The sequence below is a fragment of the Chanodichthys erythropterus genome, chromosome 6, assembly GCF_024489055.1.
Source record: "Chanodichthys erythropterus isolate Z2021 chromosome 6, ASM2448905v1, whole genome shotgun sequence".
NCBI lineage: Eukaryota > Metazoa > Chordata > Actinopteri > Cypriniformes > Xenocyprididae > Chanodichthys > Chanodichthys erythropterus.
Genome location: NC_090226.1, coordinates 34,115,360 through 34,138,194, shown reverse-complemented (window position 1 = coordinate 34,138,194; position 22,835 = coordinate 34,115,360). Strand labels below are relative to the sequence as shown.

Here is a 22,835-nt window from a genome sequence, read left to right as displayed (position 1 = left end):
CTAAGGGGGCACCCGGATTTGAACCGGAGACCTCTTGATCTGCAGTCAAATGCTCTACCACTGAGCTATACCCCCTTACAGTGAAGCATTTTTCTTAAAAAAAAAATTAAAAACGTAACACATCAAAGAAGTGTTTGGGATGACGTAACCTACCAAATTAGTTCCTAAAAACAACTCAGTATTTGGTCACAGCTAAGGGGGCACCTGGATTTGAACCGGGGACCTCTTGATCTGCAGTCAAATGCTCTACCACTGAGCTATACCCCCTTACAGTAATGTGCTTTTTTCCTTCAAAAAATATAAAACCCAAGCAATTTCCTTGAATAGATAGGTACAATGTAAAACAACAAAGAAGTGTTTGGCTTGATGTAACCTAGCAAAATAATTCCTAAAAACATTTTAGTATTTGGTCAGGGTAAAGGGGGCACCCGGATTTGAACCAGGGACCTCTTGACCTGCTTTTACCACGAATGTGCACCAGACCGTGTACTTTTGGTCGAGGGCCTCCAATGACCAAATGCCTCCATCTAGACACAACCTACCAACCTAACCAGTTCCTAAAAGCATTTTAGTATTTGATCATAGCTAAGGGGGCACCCGGATTTGAACCGGGGACCTCTTGATCTGCAGTCAAATGCTCTACCACTGAGCTATACCCCCTTACAGGGAAGGATTTTTCGTTTGAAAAAATAAAAAACCCAAGCAATTTCCTTGAATAGATAAGTACAATGTAACACATCAAAGAAGTGTTTGGGTTGACGTAACCTACCAAATTAGTTCCTAAAAACAACTCAGTATTTGGTCACAGCTAAGGGGGCACCCGGATTTGAACCGGAGACCTCTTGATCTGCAGTCAAATGCTCTACCACTGAGCTATACCCCCTTACAGTCATGCATCTTTCTTTAAGAAATAAAAAACACAAGCAATTACCTTGAATAGATAAGTACATTGTAACACAATAAAGAAGTGTTTGGCTTGATGTAACCTAGCAAACTAATTCCTAAAAACATTTTAGTATTTGGTCAGGGTAAAGGGAGCACCCGGATTTGAAACAGGGACCTCTTGACCTGCTTTTACCACGAATGTGCACCGGACCGTGTGCTTTTGGTCGAGGGCCTCCAATGACCAAATGCCTCCATCTAGACACAACCTACCAACCTAACCAGTTCCTAAAAGCACTTTAGTACTTGATCATAGCTAAGGGGGCACCCGGATTTGAACCGGGGACCTCTTGATCTGCAGTCAAATGCTCTACCACTGAGCTATACCCCCTTACAGTGAAGCTTTTCTCTTTGAAAAAATAAAAAACCCAAGCAAATTTCTTGAATAGATAAGTACAATGTAACAAAACAAGGAAGTGTTTGGGTTGACGTAACCTACCAAATTAGTTCCTCAAAACAACTCAGTATTTGGTCACAGCTAAGAGGGCACCCGGATTTGAACCGGGGACCTCTTGATCTGCAGTCAAATGCTCTACCACTGAGCTATACCCCCTTACAGTGAAGTATTTTTCTGTAAAAAATAAAAAAAAAACACAAGCAATTTCCTTGAATAGATAAGTACAATGTAACACAATAAAGAAGTGTTTGGCTTGATGTAACCTAGCAAACTAATTCCTAAAAACATTTTAGTATTTGGTCAGGGTAAAGGGAGCACCCGGATTTGAAACAGGGACCTCTTGACCTGCTTTTACCACGAATGTGCACCGGACCGTGTGCTTTTGGCCGAGGGCCTCCAATGACCAAATGCCTCCATCTAGACACAACCTACCAACCTAACCAGTTCCTAAAAGCACTTTAGTACTTGATCATAGCTAAGGGGGCACCCGGATTTGAACCGGGGACCTCTTGATCTGCAGTCAAATGCTCTACCACTGAGCTATACCCCCTTACAGTGAAGCTTTTCTCTTTGAAAAAATAAAAAACCCAAGCAAATTCCTTGAATACATAAGTACAATGTAACAAAACAAAGAAGTGTTTGGGTTGACGTAACCTACCAAATTAGTTCCTAAAAACAACTCAGTATTTGGTCACAGCTAAGGGGGCACCCGGATTTGAACCGGGGACCTCTTGATCTGCAGTCAAATGCTCTACCACTGAGCTATACCCCCTTACAGTAATGTGCTTTTTTTCTTCAAAAAATATAAAACCCAAGCAATTTCCTTGAATAGATAGGTACAATGTAAAACAACAAAGAAGTGTTTGGCTTGATGTAACCTAGCAAAATAATTCCTAAAAACATTTTAGTATTTGGTCAGGGTAAAGGGGGCACCCGGATTTGAAACAGGGACCTCTTGACCTGCTTTTACCACGAATGTGCACCGGACCGTGTGCTTTTGGTCGAGGGCCTCCAATGACCAAATGCCTCCATCTAGACACAACCTACCAACCTAACCAGTTCCTAAAAGCACTTTAGTATTTGGTCATAGCTAAGGGGGCACCCGGATTTAAACCGGGGACCTCTTGATCTGCAGTCAAATGCTCTACCACTGAGCTATATCCCCTTACAGTGAAGCTTTTTTCTGTAAAAAAATAAAAAACCCAAGCAATTTCCATGAATAGATAAGTACAATGTAACAGAACAAAGAAGTGTTTGGGTTGACGTAACCTACCAAATTAGTTCCTAAAAACAACTGAGTATTTGGTCACAGCTAAGGGGGCACCCGGATTTGAACCAGGGACCTCTTGAACTGCAGTCAAATGCTCTACCGCTGAGCTATACCCCCTTACAGTGAAGCATTTTTCTGTAAAAAAATAAAAAAACCCAAGCAATTTCCTTGAATAGATAAGTACAATGTAACAAAACAAAGAAGTGATTGGCTTGAAGTAACCTTCCAAAGTAGTTCCTAAAAGCACTTTAGTATTTGGTCACAGCTAAGGGGGCACCCGGATTTGAACCGGAGACCTCTTGATCTGCAGTCAAATGCTCTACCACTGAGCTATACCCCCTTACAGTGAAGCATTTTTCTTAAAAAAAAATTAAAAACGTAACACATCAAAGAAGTGTTTGGGATGACGTAACCTACCAAATTAGTTCCTAAAAACAACTCAGTATTTGGTCACAGCTAAGGGGGCACCTGGATTTGAACCGGGGACCTCTTGATCTGCAGTCAAATGCTCTACCACTGAGCTATACCCCCTTACAGTAATGTGCTTTTTTCCTTCAAAAAATATAAAACCCAAGCAATTTCCTTGAATAGATAGGTACAATGTAAAACAACAAAGAAGTGTTTGGCTTGATGTAACCTAGCAAAATAATTCCTAAAAACATTTTAGTATTTGGTCAGGGTAAAGGGGGCACCCGGATTTGAACCAGGGACCTCTTGACCTGCTTTTACCACGAATGTGCACCAGACCGTGTACTTTTGGTCGAGGGCCTCCAATGACCAAATGCCTCCATCTAGACACAACCTACCAACCTAACCAGTTCCTAAAAGCATTTTAGTATTTGATCATAGCTAAGGGGGCACCCGGATTTGAACCGGGGACCTCTTGATCTGCAGTCAAATGCTCTACCACTGAGCTATACCCCCTTACAGGGAAGGATTTTTCGTTTGAAAAAATAAAAAACCCAAGCAATTTCCTTGAATAGATAAGTACAATGTAACACATCAAAGAAGTGTTTGGGTTGACGTAACCTACCAAATTAGTTCCTAAAAACAACTCAGTATTTGGTCACAGCTAAGGGGGCACCTGGATTTGAACCGGGGACCTCTTGATCTGCAGTCAAATGCTCTACCACTGAGCTATACCCCCTTACAGGGAAGGATTTTTCGTTTGAAAAAATAAAAAACCCAAGCAATTTCCTTGAATAGATAAGTACAATGTAACACATCAAAGAAGTGTTTGGGTTGACGTAACCTACCAAATTAGTTCCTAAAAACAACTCAGTATTTGGTCACAGCTAAGGGGGCACCCGGATTTGAACCGGAGACCTCTTGATCTGCAGTCAAATGCTCTACCACTGAGCTATACCCCCTTACAGTCATGCATCTTTCTTTAAGAAATAAAAAACACAAGCAATTACCTTGAATAGATAAGTACATTGTAACACAATAAAGAAGTGTTTGGCTTGATGTAACCTAGCAAACTAATTCCTAAAAACATTTTAGTATTTGGTCAGGGTAAAGGGAGCACCCGGATTTGAAACAGGGACCTCTTGACCTGCTTTTACCACGAATGTGCACCGGACCGTGTGCTTTTGGTCGAGGGCCTCCAATGACCAAATGCCTCCATCTAGACACAACCTACCAACCTAACCAGTTCCTAAAAGCACTTTAGTACTTGATCATAGCTAAGGGGGCACCCGGATTTGAACCGGGGACCTCTTGATCTGCAGTCAAATGCTCTACCACTGAGCTATACCCCCTTACAGTGAAGCTTTTCTCTTTGAAAAAATAAAAAACCCAAGCAAATTTCTTGAATAGATAAGTACAATGTAACAAAACAAGGAAGTGTTTGGGTTGACGTAACCTACCAAATTAGTTCCTCAAAACAACTCAGTATTTGGTCACAGCTAAGAGGGCACCCGGATTTGAACCGGGGACCTCTTGATCTGCAGTCAAATGCTCTACCACTGAGCTATACCCCCTTACAGTGAAGAATTTTTCTGTAAAAAATAAAAAACACAAGCAATTTCCTTGAATAGATAAGTACAATGTAACACAATAAAGAAGTGTTTGGCTTGATGTAACCTAGCAAACTAATTCCTAAAAACATTTTAGTATTTGGTCAGGGTAAAGGGAGCACCCGGATTTGAAACAGGGACCTCTTGACCTGCTTTTACCACGAATGTGCACCGGACCGTGTGCTTTTGGTCGAGGGCCTCCAATGACCAAATGCCTCCATCTAGACACAACCTACCAACCTAACCAGTTCCTAAAAGCACTTTAGTATTTGGTCATAGCTAAGGGGGCACCCGGATTTAAACCGGGGACCTCTTGATCTGCAGTCAAATGCTCTACCGCTGAGCTATACCCCCTTACAGTGAAGCATTTTTCTGTAAAAAAATAAAAAAACCCAAGCAATTTCCTTGAATAGATAAGTACAATGTAACAAAACAAAGAAGTGATTGGCTTGAAGTAACCTTCCAAAGTAGTTCCTAAAAGCACTTTAGTATTTGGTCACAGCTAAGGGGGCACCCGGATTTGAACCGGAGACCTCTTGATCTGCAGTCAAATGCTCTACCACTGAGCTATACCCCCTTACAGTGAAGCATTTTTCTTAAAAAAAAATTAAAAACGTAACACATCAAAGAAGTGTTTGGGATGACGTAACCTACCAAATTAGTTCCTAAAAACAACTCAGTATTTGGTCACAGCTAAGGGGGCACCTGGATTTGAATCGGGGACCTCTTGATCTGCAGTCAAATGCTCTACCACTGAGCTATACCCCCTTACAGTAATGTGCTTTTTTCCTTCAAAAAATATAAAACCCAAGCAATTTCCTTGAATAGATAGGTACAATGTAAAACAACAAAGAAGTGTTTGGCTTGATGTAACCTAGCAAAATAATTCCTAAAAACATTTTAGTATTTGGTCAGGGTAAAGGGGGCACCCGGATTTGAACCAGGGACCTCTTGACCTGCTTTTACCACGAATGTGCACCAGACCGTGTACTTTTGGTCGAGGGCCTCCAATGACCAAATGCCTCCATCTAGACACAACCTACCAACCTAACCAGTTCCTAAAAGCATTTTAGTATTTGATCATAGCTAAGGGGGCACCCGGATTTGAACCGGGGACCTCTTGATCTGCAGTCAAATGCTCTACCACTGAGCTATACCCCCTTACAGGGAAGGATTTTTCGTTTGAAAAAATAAAAAACCCAAGCAATTTCCTTGAATAGATAAGTACAATGTAACACATCAAAGAAGTGTTTGGGTTGACGTAACCTACCAAATTAGTTCCTAAAAACAACTCAGTATTTGGTCACAGCTAAGGGGGCACCCGGATTTGAACCAGAGACCTCTTGATCTGCAGTCAAATGCTCTACCACTGAGCTATACCCCCTTACAGTCATGCATCTTTCTTTAAGAAATAAAAAACACAAGCAATTACCTTGAATAGATAAGTACATTGTAACACAATAAAGAAGTGTTTGGCTTGATGTAACCTAGCAAACTAATTCCTAAAAACATTTTAGTATTTGGTCAGGGTAAAGGGAGCACCCGGATTTGAAACAGGGACCTCTTGACCTGCTTTTACCACGAATGTGCACCGGACCGTGTGCTTTTGGTCGAGGGCCTCCAATGACCAAATGCCTCCATCTAGACACAACCTACCAACCTAACCAGTTCCTAAAAGCACTTTAGTACATGATCATAGCTAAGGGGGCACCCGGATTTGAACCGGGGACCTCTTGATCTGCAGTCAAATGCTCTACCACTGAGCTATACCCCCTTACAGTGAAGCTTTTCTCTTTGAAAAAATAAAAAACCCAAGCAAATTTCTTGAATAGATAAGTACAATGTAACAAAACAAGGAAGTGTTTGGGTTGACGTAACCTACCAAATTAGTTCCTCAAAACAACTCAGTATTTGGTCACAGCTAAGAGGGCACCCGGATTTGAACCGGGGACCTCTTGATCTGCAGTCAAATGCTCTACCACTGAGCTATACCCCCTTACAGTGAAGTATTTTTCTGTAAAAAATAAAAAAAACACAAGCAATTTCCTTGAATAGATAAGTACAATGTAACACAATAAAGAAGTGTTTGGCTTGATGTAACCTAGCAAACTAATTCCTAAAAACATTTTAGTATTTGGTCAGGGTAAAGGGAGCACCCGGATTTGAAACAGGGACCTCTTGACCTGCTTTTACCACGAATGTGCACCGGACCGTGTGCTTTTGGCCGAGGGCCTCCAATGACCAAATGCCTCCATCTAGACACAACCTACCAACCTAACCAGTTCCTAAAAGCACTTTAGTACTTGATCATAGCTAAGGGGGCACCCGGATTTGAACCGGGGACCTCTTGATCTGCAGTCAAATGCTCTACCACTGAGCTATACCCCCTTACAGTGAAGCTTTTCTCTTTGAAAAAATAAAAAACCCAAGCAAATTTCTTGAATAGATAAGTACAATGTAACAAAACAAGGAAGTGTTTGGGTTGACGTAACCTACCAAATTAGTTCCTCAAAACAACTCAGTATTTGGTCACAGCTAAGAGGGCACCCGGATTTGAACCGGGGACCTCTTGATCTGCAGTCAAATGCTCTACCACTGAGCTATACCCCCTTACAGTGAAGTATTTTTCTGTAAAAAATAAAAATACAAGCAATTTCCTTGAATAGATAAGTACAATGTAACACAATAAAGAAGTGTTTGGCTTGATGTAACCTAGCAAACTAATTCCTAAAAACATTTTAGTATTTGGTCAGGGTAAAGGGAGCACCCGGATTTGAAACAGGGACCTCTTGACCTGCTTTTACCACGAATGTGCACCGGACCGTGTGCTTTTGGTTGAGGGCCTCCAATGACCAAATGCCTCCATCTAGACACAACCTACCTATCTAACCAGTTCCTAAAAGCACTTTAGTATTTGGTCACAGCTAAGGGGGCACCCGGATTTGAACCGGGGACCTCTTGATCTGCAGTCAAATGCTCTACCGCTGAGCTATACCCCCTTACAGTGAAGCATTTTTCTGTAAAAAAATAAAAAACCCAAGCAATTTCCTTGAATAGATAAGTACAATGTAACAAAACAAAGAAGTGATTGGCTTGAAGTAACCTTCCAAAGTAGTTCCTAAAAGCACTTTAGTATTTGGTCACAGCTAAGGGGGCACCCGGATTTGAACCGGAGACCTCTTGATCTGCAGTCAAATGCTCTACCACTGAGCTATACCCCCTTACAGTGAAGCATTTTTCTTAAAAAAAAATTAAAAACGTAACACATCAAAGAAGTGTTTGGGATGACGTAACCTACCAAATTAGTTCCTAAAAACAACTCAGTATTTGGTCACAGCTAAGGGGGCACCTGGATTTGAATCGGGGACCTCTTGATCTGCAGTCAAATGCTCTACCACTGAGCTATACCCCCTTACAGTAATGTGCTTTTTTCCTTCAAAAAATATAAAACCCAAGCAATTTCCTTGAATAGATAGGTACAATGTAAAACAACAAAGAAGTGTTTGGCTTGATGTAACCTAGCAAAATAATTCCTAAAAACATTTTAGTATTTGGTCAGGGTAAAGGGGGCACCCGGATTTGAACCAGGGACCTCTTGACCTGCTTTTACCACGAATGTGCACCAGACCGTGTACTTTTGGTCGAGGGCCTCCAATGACCAAATGCCTCCATCTAGACACAACCTACCAACCTAACCAGTTCCTAAAAGCATTTTAGTATTTGATCATAGCTAAGGGGGCACCCGGATTTGAACCGGGGACCTCTTGATCTGCAGTCAAATGCTCTACCACTGAGCTATACCCCCTTACAGGGAAGGATTTTTCGTTTGAAAAAATAAAAAACCCAAGCAATTTCCTTGAATAGATAAGTACAATGTAACACATCAAAGAAGTGTTTGGGTTGACGTAACCTACCAAATTAGTTCCTAAAAACAACTCAGTATTTGGTCACAGCTAAGGGGGCACCTGGATTTGAACCGGGGACCTCTTGATCTGCAGTCAAATGCTCTACCACTGAGCTATACCCCCTTACAGGGAAGGATTTTTCGTTTGAAAAAATAAAAAACCCAAGCAATTTCCTTGAATAGATAAGTACAATGTAACACATCAAAGAAGTGTTTGGGTTGACGTAACCTACCAAATTAGTTCCTAAAAACAACTCAGTATTTGGTCACAGCTAAGGGGGCACCCGGATTTGAACCGGAGACCTCTTGATCTGCAGTCAAATGCTCTACCACTGAGCTATACCCCCTTACAGTCATGCATCTTTCTTTAAGAAATAAAAAACACAAGCAATTACCTTGAATAGATAAGTACATTGTAACACAATAAAGAAGTGTTTGGCTTGATGTAACCTAGCAAACTAATTCCTAAAAACATTTTAGTATTTGGTCAGGGTAAAGGGAGCACCCGGATTTGAAACAGGGACCTCTTGACCTGCTTTTACCACGAATGTGCACCGGACCGTGTGCTTTTGGTCGAGGGCCTCCAATGACCAAATGCCTCCATCTAGACACAACCTACCAACCTAACCAGTTCCTAAAAGCACTTTAGTACTTGATCATAGCTAAGGGGGCACCCGGATTTGAACCGGGGACCTCTTGATCTGCAGTCAAATGCTCTACCACTGAGCTATACCCCCTTACAGTGAAGCTTTTCTCTTTGAAAAAATAAAAAACCCAAGCAAATTTCTTGAATAGATAAGTACAATGTAACAAAACAAGGAAGTGTTTGGGTTGACGTAACCTACCAAATTAGTTCCTCAAAACAACTCAGTATTTGGTCACAGCTAAGAGGGCACCCGGATTTGAACCGGGGACCTCTTGATCTGCAGTCAAATGCTCTACCACTGAGCTATACCCCCTTACAGTGAAGTATTTTTCTGTAAAAAATAAAAACACAAGCAATTTCCTTGAATAGATAAGTACAATGTAACACAATAAAGAAGTGTTTGGCTTGATGTAACCTAGCAAACTAATTCCTAAAAACATTTTAGTATTTGGTCAGGGTAAAGGGAGCACCCGGATTTGAAACAGGGACCTCTTGACCTGCTTTTACCACGAATGTGCACCGGACCGTGTGCTTTTGGTTGAGGGCCTCCAATGACCAAATGCCTCCATCTAGACACAACCTACCAACCTAACCAGTTCCTAAAAGCACTTTAGTATTTGGTCACAGCTAAGGGGGCACCCGGATTTGAACCGGGGACCTCGTGATCTGCAGTCAAATGCTCTACCGCTGAGCTATACCCCCTTACAGTGAAGCATTTTTCTGTAAAAAAATAAAAAAACCCAAGCAATTTCCTTGAATAGATAAGTACAATGTAACAAAACAAAGAAGTGATTGGCTTGAAGTAACCTTCCAAAGTAGTTCCTAAAAGCACTTTAGTATTTGGTCACAGCTAAGGGGGCACCCGGATTTGAACCGGAGACCTCTTGATCTGCAGTCAAATGCTCTACCACTGAGCTATACCCCCTTACAGTGAAGCATTTTTCTTAAAAAAAAATTAAAAACGTAACACATCAAAGAAGTGTTTGGGATGACGTAACCTACCAAATTAGTTCCTAAAAACAACTCAGTATTTGGTCACAGCTAAGGGGGCACCTGGATTTGAACCGGGGACCTCTTGATCTGCAGTCAAATGCTCTACCACTGAGCTATACCCCCTTACAGTAATGTGCTTTTTTCCTTCAAAAAATATAAAACCCAAGCAATTTCCTTGAATAGATAGGTACAATGTAAAACAACAAAGAAGTGTTTGGCTTGATGTAACCTAGCAAAATAATTCCTAAAAACATTTTAGTATTTGGTCAGGGTAAAGGGGGCACCCGGATTTGAACCAGGGACCTCTTGACCTGCTTTTACCACGAATGTGCACCAGACCGTGTACTTTTGGTCGAGGGCCTCCAATGACCAAATGCCTCCATCTAGACACAACCTACCAACCTAACCAGTTCCTAAAAGCATTTTAGTATTTGATCATAGCTAAGGGGGCACCCGGATTTGAACCGGGGACCTCTTGATCTGCAGTCAAATGCTCTACCACTGAGCTATACCCCCTTACAGGGAAGGATTTTTCGTTTGAAAAAATAAAAAACCCAAGCAATTTCCTTGAATAGATAAGTACAATGTAACACATCAAAGAAGTGTTTGGGTTGACGTAACCTACCAAATTAGTTCCTAAAAACAACTCAGTATTTGGTCACAGCTAAGGGGGCACCCGGATTTGAACCAGAGACCTCTTGATCTGCAGTCAAATGCTCTACCACTGAGCTATACCCCCTTACAGTCATGCATCTTTCTTTAAGAAATAAAAAACACAAGCAATTACCTTGAATAGATAAGTACATTGTAACACAATAAAGAAGTGTTTGGCTTGATGTAACCTAGCAAACTAATTCCTAAAAACATTTTAGTATTTGGTCAGGGTAAAGGGAGCACCCGGATTTGAAACAGGGACCTCTTGACCTGCTTTTACCACGAATGTGCACCGGACCGTGTGCTTTTGGTCGAGGGCCTCCAATGACCAAATGCCTCCATCTAGACACAACCTACCAACCTAACCAGTTCCTAAAAGCACTTTAGTACTTGATCATAGCTAAGGGGGCACCCGGATTTGAACCGGGGACCTCTTGATCTGCAGTCAAATGCTCTACCACTGAGCTATACCCCCTTACAGTGAAGCTTTTCTCTTTGAAAAAATAAAAAACCCAAGCAAATTTCTTGAATAGATAAGTACAATGTAACAAAACAAGGAAGTGTTTGGGTTGACGTAACCTACCAAATTAGTTCCTCAAAACAACTCAGTATTTGGTCACAGCTAAGGAGGGCACCCGGATTTGAACCGGGGACCTCTTGATCTGCAGTCAAATGCTCTACCACTGAGCTATACCCCCTTACAGTAATGTGCTTTTTTTCTGTAAAAAATAAAAAACACAAGCAATTTCCTTGAATAGATAAGTACAATGTAACACAATAAAGAAGTGTTTGGCTTGATGTAACCTAGCAAACTAATTCCTAAAAACATTTTAGTATTTGGTCAGGGTAAAGGGAGCACCCGGATTTGAAACAGGGACCTCTTGACCTGCTTTTACCACGAATGTGCACCGGACCGTGTGCTTTTGGTCGAGGGCCTCCAATGACCAAATGCCTCCATCTAGACACAACCTACCAACCTAACCAGTTCCTAAAAGCACTTTAGTACTTGATCATAGCTAAGGGGGCACCCGGATTTGAACCGGGGACCTCTTGATCTGCAGTCAAATGCTCTACCACTGAGCTATACCCCCTTACAGTGAAGCGTTTCTCTTTGAAAAAATAAAAAAACCCAAGCAATTTCCATGAATAGATAAGTACAATGTAACAAAACAAAGAAGTGTTTGGGTTGACGTAACCTACCAAATTAGTTCCTAAAAACAACTCAGTATTTGGTCACAGCTAAGAGGGCACCCGGATTTGAACCGGGGACCTCTTGATCTGCAGTCAAATGCTCTACCACTGAGCTATACCCCCTTACAGTGAAGTATTTTTCTGTAAAAAATAAAAAAAAAACACAAGCAATTTCCTTGAATAGATAAGTACAATGTAACACAATAAAGAAGTGTTTGGCTTGATGTAACCTAGCAAACTAATTCCTAAAAACATTTTAGTATTTGGTCAGGGTAAAGGGAGCACCCGGATTTGAAACAGGGACCTCTTGACCTGCTTTTACCACGAATGTGCACCGGACCGTGTGCTTTTGGTTGAGGGCCTCCAATGACCAAATGCCTCCATCTAGACACAACCTACCTATCTAACCAGTTCCTAAAAGCACTTTAGTATTTGGTCACAGCTAAGGGGGCACCCGGATTTGAACCGGGGACCTCGTGATCTGCAGTCAAATGCTCTACCGCTGAGCTATACCCCCTTACAGTGAAGCATTTTTCTGTAAAAAAATAAAAAAACCCAAGCAATTTCCTTGAATAGATAAGTACAATGTAACAAAACAAAGAAGTGATTGGCTTGAAGTAACCTTCCAAAGTAGTTCCTAAAAGCACTTTAGTATTTGGTCACAGCTAAGGGGGCACCCGGATTTGAACCGGAGACCTCTTGATCTGCAGTCAAATGCTCTACCACTGAGCTATACCCCCTTACAGTGAAGCATTTTTCTTAAAAAAAAATTAAAAACGTAACACATCAAAGAAGTGTTTGGGATGACGTAACCTACCAAATTAGTTCCTAAAAACAACTCAGTATTTGGTCACAGCTAAGGGGGCACCTGGATTTGAACCGGGGACCTCTTGATCTGCAGTCAAATGCTCTACCACTGAGCTATACCCCCTTACAGTAATGTGCTTTTTTCCTTCAAAAAATATAAAACCCAAGCAATTTCCTTGAATAGATAGGTACAATGTAAAACAACAAAGAAGTGTTTGGCTTGATGTAACCTAGCAAAATAATTCCTAAAAACATTTTAGTATTTGGTCAGGGTAAAGGGGGCACCCGGATTTGAACCAGGGACCTCTTGACCTGCTTTTACCACGAATGTGCACCAGACCGTGTACTTTTGGTCGAGGGCCTCCAATGACCAAATGCCTCCATCTAGACACAACCTACCAACCTAACCAGTTCCTAAAAGCATTTTAGTATTTGATCATAGCTAAGGGGGCACCCGGATTTGAACCGGGGACCTCTTGATCTGCAGTCAAATGCTCTACCACTGAGCTATACCCCCTTACAGGGAAGGATTTTTCGTTTGAAAAAATAAAAAACCCAAGCAATTTCCTTGAATAGATAAGTACAATGTAACACATCAAAGAAGTGTTTGGGTTGACGTAACCTACCAAATTAGTTCCTAAAAACAACTCAGTATTTGGTCACAGCTAAGGGGGCACCCGGATTTGAACCGGAGACCTCTTGATCTGCAGTCAAATGCTCTACCACTGAGCTATACCCCCTTACAGTCATGCATCTTTCTTTAAGAAATAAAAAACACAAGCAATTACCTTGAATAGATAAGTACATTGTAACACAATAAAGAAGTGTTTGGCTTGATGTAACCTAGCAAACTAATTCCTAAAAACATTTTAGTATTTGGTCAGGGTAAAGGGAGCACCCGGATTTGAAACAGGGACCTCTTGACCTGCTTTTACCACGAATGTGCACCGGACCGTGTGCTTTTGGTCGAGGGCCTCCAATGACCAAATGCCTCCATCTAGACACAACCTACCAACCTAACCAGTTCCTAAAAGCACTTTAGTACTTGATCATAGCTAAGGGGGCACCCGGATTTGAACCGGGGACCTCTTGATCTGCAGTCAAATGCTCTACCACTGAGCTATACCCCCTTACAGTGAAGCTTTTCTCTTTGAAAAAATAAAAAACCCAAGCAAATTTCTTGAATAGATAAGTACAATGTAACAAAACAAGGAAGTGTTTGGGTTGACGTAACCTACCAAATTAGTTCCTCAAAACAACTCAGTATTTGGTCACAGCTAAGAGGGCACCCGGATTTGAACCGGGGACCTCTTGATCTGCAGTCAAATGCTCTACCACTGAGCTATACCCCCTTACAGTGAAGTATTTTTCTGTAAAAAATAAAAAAAACACAAGCAATTTCCTTGAATAGATAAGTACAATGTAACACAATAAAGAAGTGTTTGGCTTGATGTAACCTAGCAAACTAATTCCTAAAAACATTTTAGTATTTGGTCAGGGTAAAGGGAGCACCCGGATTTGAAACAGGGACCTCTTGACCTGCTTTTACCACGAATGTGCACCGGACCGTGTGCTTTTGGCCGAGGGCCTCCAATGACCAAATGCCTCCATCTAGACACAACCTACCAACCTAACCAGTTCCTAAAAGCACTTTAGTACTTGATCATAGCTAAGGGGGCACCCGGATTTGAACCGGGGACCTCTTGATCTGCAGTCAAATGCTCTACCACTGAGCTATACCCCCTTACAGTGAAGCTTTTCTCTTTGAAAAAATAAAAAACCCAAGCAAATTCCTTGAATACATAAGTACAATGTAACAAAACAAAGAAGTGTTTGGGTTGACGTAACCTACCAAATTAGTTCCTAAAAACAACTCAGTATTTGGTCACAGCTAAGGGGGCACCCGGATTTGAACCGGGGACCTCTTGATCTGCAGTCAAATGCTCTACCACTGAGCTATACCCCCTTACAGTAATGTGCTTTTTTTCTTCAAAAAATATAAAACCCAAGCAATTTCCTTGAATAGATAGGTACAATGTAAAACAACAAAGAAGTGTTTGGCTTGATGTAACCTAGCAAAATAATTCCTAAAAACATTTTAGTATTTGGTCAGGGTAAAGGGGGCACCCGGATTTGAAACAGGGACCTCTTGACCTGCTTTTACCACGAATGTGCACCGGACCGTGTGCTTTTGGTCGAGGGCCTCCAATGACCAAATGCCTCCATCTAGACACAACCTACCAACCTAACCAGTTCCTAAAAGCACTTTAGTATTTGGTCATAGCTAAGGGGGCACCCGGATTTAAACCGGGGACCTCTTGATCTGCAGTCAAATGCTCTACCACTGAGCTATATCCCCTTACAGTGAAGCTTTTTTCTGTAAAAAAATAAAAAAACCCAAGCAATTTCCATGAATAGATAAGTACAATGTAACAGAACAAAGAAGTGTTTGGGTTGACGTAACCTACCAAATTAGTTCCTAAAAACAACTGAGTATTTGGTCACAGCTAAGGGGGCACCCGGATTTGAACCAGGGACCTCTTGAACTGCAGTCAAATGCTCTACCGCTGAGCTATACCCCCTTACAGTGAAGCATTTTTCTGTAAAAAAATAAAAAAACCCAAGCAATTTCCTTGAATAGATAAGTACAATGTAACAAAACAAAGAAGTGATTGGCTTGAAGTAACCTTCCAAAGTAGTTCCTAAAAGCACTTTAGTATTTGGTCACAGCTAAGGGGGCACCCGGATTTGAACCGGAGACCTCTTGATCTGCAGTCAAATGCTCTACCACTGAGCTATACCCCCTTACAGTGAAGCATTTTTCTTAAAAAAAAATTAAAAACGTAACACATCAAAGAAGTGTTTGGGATGACGTAACCTACCAAATTAGTTCCTAAAAACAACTCAGTATTTGGTCACAGCTAAGGGGGCACCTGGATTTGAACCGGGGACCTCTTGATCTGCAGTCAAATGCTCTACCACTGAGCTATACCCCCTTACAGTAATGTGCTTTTTTCCTTCAAAAAATATAAAACCCAAGCAATTTCCTTGAATAGATAGGTACAATGTAAAACAACAAAGAAGTGTTTGGCTTGATGTAACCTAGCAAAATAATTCCTAAAAACATTTTAGTATTTGGTCAGGGTAAAGGGGGCACCCGGATTTGAACCAGGGACCTCTTGACCTGCTTTTACCACGAATGTGCACCAGACCGTGTACTTTTGGTCGAGGGCCTCCAATGACCAAATGCCTCCATCTAGACACAACCTACCAACCTAACCAGTTCCTAAAAGCATTTTAGTATTTGATCATAGCTAAGGGGGCACCCGGATTTGAACCGGGGACCTCTTGATCTGCAGTCAAATGCTCTACCACTGAGCTATACCCCCTTACAGGGAAGGATTTTTCGTTTGAAAAAATAAAAAACCCAAGCAATTTCCTTGAATAGATAAGTACAATGTAACACATCAAAGAAGTGTTTGGGTTGACGTAACCTACCAAATTAGTTCCTAAAAACAACTCAGTATTTGGTCACAGCTAAGGGGGCACCCGGATTTGAACCGGAGACCTCTTGATCTGCAGTCAAATGCTCTACCACTGAGCTATACCCCCTTACAGTCATGCATCTTTCTTTAAGAAATAAAAAACACAAGCAATTACCTTGAATAGATAAGTACATTGTAACACAATAAAGAAGTGTTTGGCTTGATGTAACCTAGCAAACTAATTCCTAAAAACATTTTAGTATTTGGTCAGGGTAAAGGGAGCACCCGGATTTGAAACAGGGACCTCTTGACCTGCTTTTACCACGAATGTGCACCGGACCGTGTGCTTTTGGTCGAGGGCCTCCAATGACCAAATGCCTCCATCTAGACACAACCTACCAACCTAACCAGTTCCTAAAAGCACTTTAGTACTTGATCATAGCTAAGGGGGCACCCGGATTTGAACCGGGGACCTCTTGATCTGCAGTCAAATGCTCTACCACTGAGCTATACCCCCTTACAGTGAAGCTTTTCTCTTTGAAAAAATAAAAAACCCAAGCAAATTTCTTGAATAGATAAGTACAATGTAACAAAACAAGGAAGTGTTTGGGTTGACGTAACCTACCAAATTAGTTCCTCAAAACAACTGAGTATTTGGTCACAGCTAAGAGGGCACCCGGATTTGAACCGGGGACCTCTTGATCTGCAGTCAAATGCTCTACCACTGAGCTATACCCCCTTACAGTGAAGTATTTTTCTGTAAAAAATAAAAAAAACACAAGCAATTTCCTTGAATAGATAAGTACAATGTAACACAATAAAGAAGTGTTTGGCTTGATGTAACCTAGCAAACTAATTCCTAAAAACATTTTAGTATTTGGTCAGGGTAAAGGGAGCACCCGGATTTGAAACAGGGACCTCTTGACCTGCTTTTACCACGAATGTGCACCGGACCGTGTGCTTTTGGCCGAGGGCCTCCAATGACCAAATGCCTCCATCTAGACACAACCTACCAACCTAACCAGTTCCTAAAAGCACTTTAGTACTTGATCATAGCTAAGGGGGCACCCGGATTTGAACCGGGGACCTCTTGATCTGCAGTCAAATGCTCTACCACTGAGCTATACCCCCTTACAGTGAAGCTTTTCTCTTTGAAAAAATAAAAAACCCAAGCAAATTCCTTGAATACATAAGTACAATGTAACAAAACAAAGAAGTGTTTGGGTTGACGTAACCTACCAAATTAGTTCTTAAAAACAACTGAGTATTTGGTCACAGCTAAGGGGGCACCCGGATTTGAACCGGGGACCTCTTGATCTGCAGTCAAATGCTCTACCACTGAGCTATACCCCCTTACAGTAATGTGCTATTTTTCTTCATAAAATATAAAACCCAAGCAATTTCCTTGAATAGATAGGTACAATGTAAAACAACAAAGAAGTGTTTGGCTTGATGTAACCTAGCAAAATAATTCCTAAAAACATTTTAGTATTTGGTCAGGGTAAAGGGGGCACCCGGATTTGAAACAGGGACCTCTTGACCTGCTTTTACCACGAATGTGCACCGGACCGTGTGCTTTTGGTCAAGGGCCTCCAATGACCAAATGCCTCCATCTAGACACAACCTACCAACCTAACCAGTTCCTAAAAGCATTTTAGTATTTGATCATAGCTAAGGGGGCACCCGGATTTGAACCGGGGACCTCTTGATCTGCAGTCAAATGCTCTACCACTGAGCTATACCCCCTTACAGTGAAGGATTTTTCGTTTGAAAAAATAAAAAACCCAAGCAATTTCCTTGAATAGATAAGTACAATGTAACACATCAAAGAAGTGTTTGGGTTGACGTAACCTACCAAATTAGTTCCTAAAAACAACTCAGTATTTGGTCACAGCTAAGGGGGCACCCGGATTTGAACCGGAGACCTCTTGATCTGCAGTCAAATGCTCTACCACTGAGCTATACCCCCTTACAGTGAAGCATTTTTCTTAAAAAAAAATTAAAAACGTAACACATCAAAGAAGTGTTTGGGATGACGTAACCTACCAAATTAGTTCCTAAAAACAACTCAGTATTTGGTCACAGCTAAGGGGGCACCTGGATTTGAACCGGGGACCTCTTGATCTGCAGTCAAATGCTCTACCACTGAGCTATACCCCCTTACAGTAATGTGCTTTTTTCCTTCAAAAAATATAAAACCCAAGCAATTTCCTTGAATAGATAGGTACAATGTAAAACAACAAAGAAGTGTTTGGCTTGATGTAACCTAGCAAAATAATTCCTAAAAACATTTTAGTATTTGGTCAGGGTAAAGGGGGCACCCGGATTTGAACCAGGGACCTCTTGACCTGCTTTTACCACGAATGTGCACCAGACCGTGTACTTTTGGTCGAGGGCCTCCAATGACCAAATGCCTCCATCTAGACACAACCTACCAACCTAACCAGTTCCTAAAAGCATTTTAGTATTTGATCATAGCTAAGGGGGCACCCGGATTTGAACCGGGGACCTCTTGATCTGCAGTCAAATGCTCTACCACTGAGCTATACCCCCTTACAGGGAAGGATTTTTCGTTTGAAAAAATAAAAAACCCAAGCAATTTCCTTGAATAGATAAGTACAATGTAACACATCAAAGAAGTGTTTGGGTTGACGTAACCTACCAAATTAGTTCCTAAAAACAACTCAGTATTTGGTCACAGCTAAGGGGGCACCTGGATTTGAACCGGAGACCTCTTGATCTGCAGTCAAATGCTCTACCACTGAGCTATACCCCCTTACAGTCATGCATCTTTCTTTAAGAAATAAAAAACACAAGCAATTACCTTGAATAGATAAGTACATTGTAACACAATAAAGAAGTGTTTGGCTTGATGTAACCTAGCAAACTAATTCCTAAAAACATTTTAGTATTTGGTCAGGGTAAAGGGAGCACCCGGATTTGAAACAGGGACCTCTTGACCTGCTTTTACCACGAATGTGCACCGGACCGTGTGCTTTTGGTCGAGGGCCTCCAATGACCAAATGCCTCCATCTAGACACAACCTACCAACCTAACCAGTTCCTAAAAGCACTTTAGTACTTGATCATAGCTAAGGGGGCACCCGGATTTGAACCGGGGACCTCTTGATCTGCAGTCAAATGCTCTACCACTGAGCTATACCCCCTTACAGTGAAGCTTTTCTCTTTGAAAAAATAAAAAACTGTAGTGAAGCGAGTGCCAATACTCGCTTTGGGGGAGGAAAAGTAACGGGAGTCCGTGAGAGGAAAAAAAAAATAAAAAAATAAAAAAATAAAAATAAATGATGGCTTACTCGCACAGCACTTCCGTGCAGGGTGTACTTTATTTACAGTGCCAGAAATAAAGCAGTCCACAGTGAAGTCTATGTACAGGTGCACACAAAAACCCAAAAGTACCAAAACAATAAAACAAAAAAAATAAAGACGAAAACTGTATCCACAATATACAATGGTTTTGGGGTTTTGCTTGAGGTTCCACCACAACACTCTCGCCAACTTGGTTAACAAGTCATGAATGTGAGTCTAGCCTCCCCTTTTATATGACAGACTCCACCCCCTTTTGGCATAATTCATTAAAAGGGTAAGTATTATACATTGGACATTTTAAATCTTTCATAAGACTCACTAAATCAACCTTAAACAATAATTCTCACGGGCAATTCAAATAAATATATTCATTGTCCTCAATAACACAAAAACACGTAATCTTTCAACACATATTTTACACATAATCTCCCTACCCCACACAAGACAATGGTTTAGCCGGCTTCCGGTTGCGCTGCGCCGGCGCGACCATCCGTTACGTCATAAACAGGCGCCCTCCGTGTGCTCTGTTTGGCCGACACAGCGTTTACCCACCGAAAGACTAAACCCAGACAAACAAACAATTGAATGAAGACAAAACACAAGACAAAGACGATGTGTGTGTGTATAAGGATCGGGCATGAAACTGCGTTAAAGGGAAATGTGATGTGGAGGAATGTCCATGGGCCATCGGCCCGGCGTGTGCACCCGCTTTGCCGACGGCAGAAACAGCAGGTAAGGAGAGGGAAATGGAGCGTGAATGGGGGATGTATTTAGGTGCGTGTGTGTGTGTGCGTGCGTGCCCAGCGGGGAACATCTACTTTATCACAAAAACCCAAGCAAATTCCTTGAATACATAAGTACAATGTAACAAAACAAAGAAGTGTTTGGGTTGACGTAACCTACCAAATTAGTTCTTAAAAACAACTGAGTATTTGGTCACAGCTAAGGGGGCACCCGGATTTGAACCGGGGACCTCTTGATCTGCAGTCAAATGCTCTACCACTGAGCTATACCCCCTTACAGTAATGTGCTTTTTTTCTTCAAAAAATATAAAACCCAAGCAATTTCCTTGAATAGATAGGTACAATGTAAAACAACAAAGAAGTGTTTGGCTTGATGTAACCTAGCAAAATAATTCCTAAAAACATTTTAGTATTTGGTCAGGGTAAAGGGGGCACCCGGATTTGAAACAGGGACCTCTTGACCTGCTTTTACCACGAATGTGCACCGGACCGTGTGCTTTTGGTCGAGGGCCTCCAATGACCAAATGCCTCCATCTAGACACAACCTACCAACCTAACCAGTTCCTAAAAGCACTTTAGTATTTGGTCATAGCTAAGGGGGCACCCGGATTTAAACCGGGGACCTCTTGATCTGCAGTCAAATGCTCTACCACTGAGCTATATCCCCTTACAGTGAAGCTTTTTTCTGTAAAAAAATAAAAAAACCCAAGCAATTTCCATGAATAGATAAGTACAATGTAACAGAACAAAGAAGTGTTTGGGTTGACGTAACCTACCAAATTAGTTCCTAAAAACAACTGAGTATTTGGTCACAGCTAAGGGGGCACCCGGATTTGAACCAGGGACCTCTTGAACTGCAGTCAAATGCTCTACCGCTGAGCTATACCCCCTTACAGTGAAGCATTTTTCTGTAAAAAAATAAAAAAACCCAAGCAATTTCCTTGAATAGATAAGTACAATGTAACAAAACAAAGAAGTGATTGGCTTGAAGTAACCTTCCAAAGTAGTTCCTAAAAGCACTTTAGTATTTGGTCACAGCTAAGGGGGCACCCGGATTTGAACCGGAGACCTCTTGATCTGCAGTCAAATGCTCTACCACTGAGCTATACCCCCTTACAGTGAAGCATTTTTCTTAAAAAATTAAAAACGTAACACATCAAAGAAGTGTTTGGGATGACGTAACCTACCAAATTAGTTCCTAAAAACAACTCAGTATTTGGTCACAGCTAAGGGGGCACCTGGATTTGAACCGGGGACCTCTTGATCTGCAGTCAAATGCTCTACCACTGAGCTATACCCCCTTACAGGGAAGGATTTTTCGTTTGAAAAAATAAAAAACCCAAGCAATTTCCTTGAATAGATAAGTACAATGTAACACATCAAAGAAGTGTTTGGGTTGACGTAACCTACCAAATTAGTTCCTAAAAACAACTCAGTATTTGGTCACAGCTAAGGGGGCACCCGGATTTGAACCGGAGACCTCTTGATCTGCAGTCAAATGCTCTACCACTGAGCTATACCCCCTTACAGTCATGCATCTTTCTTTAAGAAATAAAAAACACAAGCAATTACCTTGAATAGATAAGTACATTGTAACACAATAAAGAAGTGTTTGGCTTGATGTAACCTAGCAAACTAATTCCTAAAAACATTTTAGTATTTGGTCAGGGTAAAGGGAGCACCCGGATTTGAAACAGGGACCTCTTGACCTGCTTTTACCACGAATGTGCACCGGACCGTGTGCTTTTGGTCGAGGGCCTCCAATGACCAAATGCCTCCATCTAGACACAACCTACCAACCTAACCAGTTCCTAAAAGCACTTTAGTACTTGATCATAGCTAAGGGGGCACCCGGATTTGAACCGGGGACCTCTTGATCTGCAGTCAAATGCTCTACCACTGAGCTATACCCCCTTACAGTGAAGCTTTTCTCTTTGAAAAAATAAAAAACCCAAGCAAATTTCTTGAATAGATAAGTACAATGTAACAAAACAAGGAAGTGTTTGGGTTGACGTAACCTACCAAATTAGTTCCTCAAAACAACTCAGTATTTGGTCACAGCTAAGAGGGCACCCGGATTTGAACCGGGGACCTCTTGATCTGCAGTCAAATGCTCTACCACTGAGCTATACCCCCTTACAGTGAAGTATTTTTCTGTAAAAAATAAAAAAAAAACACAAGCAATTTCCTTGAATAGATAAGTACAATGTAACACAATAAAGAAGTGTTTGGCTTGATGTAACCTAGCAAACTAATTCCTAAAAACATTTTAGTATTTGGTCAGGGTAAAGGGAGCACCCGGATTTGAAACAGGGACCTCTTGACCTGCTTTTACCACGAATGTGCACCGGACCGTGTGCTTTTGGTTGAGGGCCTCCAATGACCAAATGCCTCCATCTAGACACAACCTACCAACCTAACCAGTTCCTAAAAGCACTTTAGTATTTGGTCATAGCTAA

The 22,835-nt window shown here is 41.5% G+C and overlaps 20 non-coding genes across 20 annotated transcripts; all 20 read right to left on the bottom strand.

Moving 5' to 3' along the window:
- Positions 1 to 588: 588 nt before the first annotated feature.
- trnac-gca (transfer RNA cysteine (anticodon GCA)) lies at positions 589 to 660 on the bottom strand. Its single transcript has one exon. It is a non-coding gene; the product is annotated as a tRNA-Cys (tRNA).
- A 541-nt stretch (positions 661 to 1,201) lies between these two features.
- trnac-gca (transfer RNA cysteine (anticodon GCA)) lies at positions 1,202 to 1,273 on the bottom strand. Its single transcript has one exon. It is a non-coding gene; the product is annotated as a tRNA-Cys (tRNA).
- Positions 1,274 to 1,817: 544 nt separating this feature from the next.
- Positions 1,818 to 1,889, bottom strand: trnac-gca (transfer RNA cysteine (anticodon GCA)). Its single transcript has one exon. It is a non-coding gene; the product is annotated as a tRNA-Cys (tRNA).
- A 150-nt stretch (positions 1,890 to 2,039) lies between these two features.
- trnac-gca (transfer RNA cysteine (anticodon GCA)) lies at positions 2,040 to 2,111 on the bottom strand. Its single transcript has one exon. It is a non-coding gene; the product is annotated as a tRNA-Cys (tRNA).
- Positions 2,112 to 3,461: 1,350 nt separating this feature from the next.
- trnac-gca (transfer RNA cysteine (anticodon GCA)) lies at positions 3,462 to 3,533 on the bottom strand. Its single transcript has one exon. It is a non-coding gene; the product is annotated as a tRNA-Cys (tRNA).
- A 764-nt stretch (positions 3,534 to 4,297) lies between these two features.
- trnac-gca (transfer RNA cysteine (anticodon GCA)) lies at positions 4,298 to 4,369 on the bottom strand. The gene has a single exon. It is a non-coding gene; the product is annotated as a tRNA-Cys (tRNA).
- A 1,347-nt stretch (positions 4,370 to 5,716) lies between these two features.
- On the bottom strand, positions 5,717 to 5,788 carry trnac-gca (transfer RNA cysteine (anticodon GCA)). The gene has a single exon. It is a non-coding gene; the product is annotated as a tRNA-Cys (tRNA).
- Positions 5,789 to 6,329: 541 nt separating this feature from the next.
- On the bottom strand, positions 6,330 to 6,401 carry trnac-gca (transfer RNA cysteine (anticodon GCA)). Its single transcript has one exon. It is a non-coding gene; the product is annotated as a tRNA-Cys (tRNA).
- Positions 6,402 to 6,943: 542 nt separating this feature from the next.
- Positions 6,944 to 7,015, bottom strand: trnac-gca (transfer RNA cysteine (anticodon GCA)). The gene has a single exon. It is a non-coding gene; the product is annotated as a tRNA-Cys (tRNA).
- Positions 7,016 to 8,360: 1,345 nt separating this feature from the next.
- On the bottom strand, positions 8,361 to 8,432 carry trnac-gca (transfer RNA cysteine (anticodon GCA)). Its single transcript has one exon. It is a non-coding gene; the product is annotated as a tRNA-Cys (tRNA).
- A 764-nt stretch (positions 8,433 to 9,196) lies between these two features.
- Positions 9,197 to 9,268, bottom strand: trnac-gca (transfer RNA cysteine (anticodon GCA)). Its single transcript has one exon. It is a non-coding gene; the product is annotated as a tRNA-Cys (tRNA).
- Positions 9,269 to 10,614: 1,346 nt separating this feature from the next.
- On the bottom strand, positions 10,615 to 10,686 carry trnac-gca (transfer RNA cysteine (anticodon GCA)). The gene has a single exon. It is a non-coding gene; the product is annotated as a tRNA-Cys (tRNA).
- Positions 10,687 to 11,227: 541 nt separating this feature from the next.
- trnac-gca (transfer RNA cysteine (anticodon GCA)) lies at positions 11,228 to 11,299 on the bottom strand. The gene has a single exon. It is a non-coding gene; the product is annotated as a tRNA-Cys (tRNA).
- Positions 11,300 to 11,843: 544 nt separating this feature from the next.
- Positions 11,844 to 11,915, bottom strand: trnac-gca (transfer RNA cysteine (anticodon GCA)). The gene has a single exon. It is a non-coding gene; the product is annotated as a tRNA-Cys (tRNA).
- Positions 11,916 to 13,267: 1,352 nt separating this feature from the next.
- trnac-gca (transfer RNA cysteine (anticodon GCA)) lies at positions 13,268 to 13,339 on the bottom strand. The gene has a single exon. It is a non-coding gene; the product is annotated as a tRNA-Cys (tRNA).
- A 541-nt stretch (positions 13,340 to 13,880) lies between these two features.
- On the bottom strand, positions 13,881 to 13,952 carry trnac-gca (transfer RNA cysteine (anticodon GCA)). Its single transcript has one exon. It is a non-coding gene; the product is annotated as a tRNA-Cys (tRNA).
- A 542-nt stretch (positions 13,953 to 14,494) lies between these two features.
- Positions 14,495 to 14,566, bottom strand: trnac-gca (transfer RNA cysteine (anticodon GCA)). Its single transcript has one exon. It is a non-coding gene; the product is annotated as a tRNA-Cys (tRNA).
- A 150-nt stretch (positions 14,567 to 14,716) lies between these two features.
- On the bottom strand, positions 14,717 to 14,788 carry trnac-gca (transfer RNA cysteine (anticodon GCA)). The gene has a single exon. It is a non-coding gene; the product is annotated as a tRNA-Cys (tRNA).
- A 1,351-nt stretch (positions 14,789 to 16,139) lies between these two features.
- On the bottom strand, positions 16,140 to 16,211 carry trnac-gca (transfer RNA cysteine (anticodon GCA)). Its single transcript has one exon. It is a non-coding gene; the product is annotated as a tRNA-Cys (tRNA).
- Positions 16,212 to 16,752: 541 nt separating this feature from the next.
- Positions 16,753 to 16,824, bottom strand: trnac-gca (transfer RNA cysteine (anticodon GCA)). Its single transcript has one exon. It is a non-coding gene; the product is annotated as a tRNA-Cys (tRNA).
- Between the last annotated feature and the right edge of the window lie 6,011 nt (positions 16,825 to 22,835).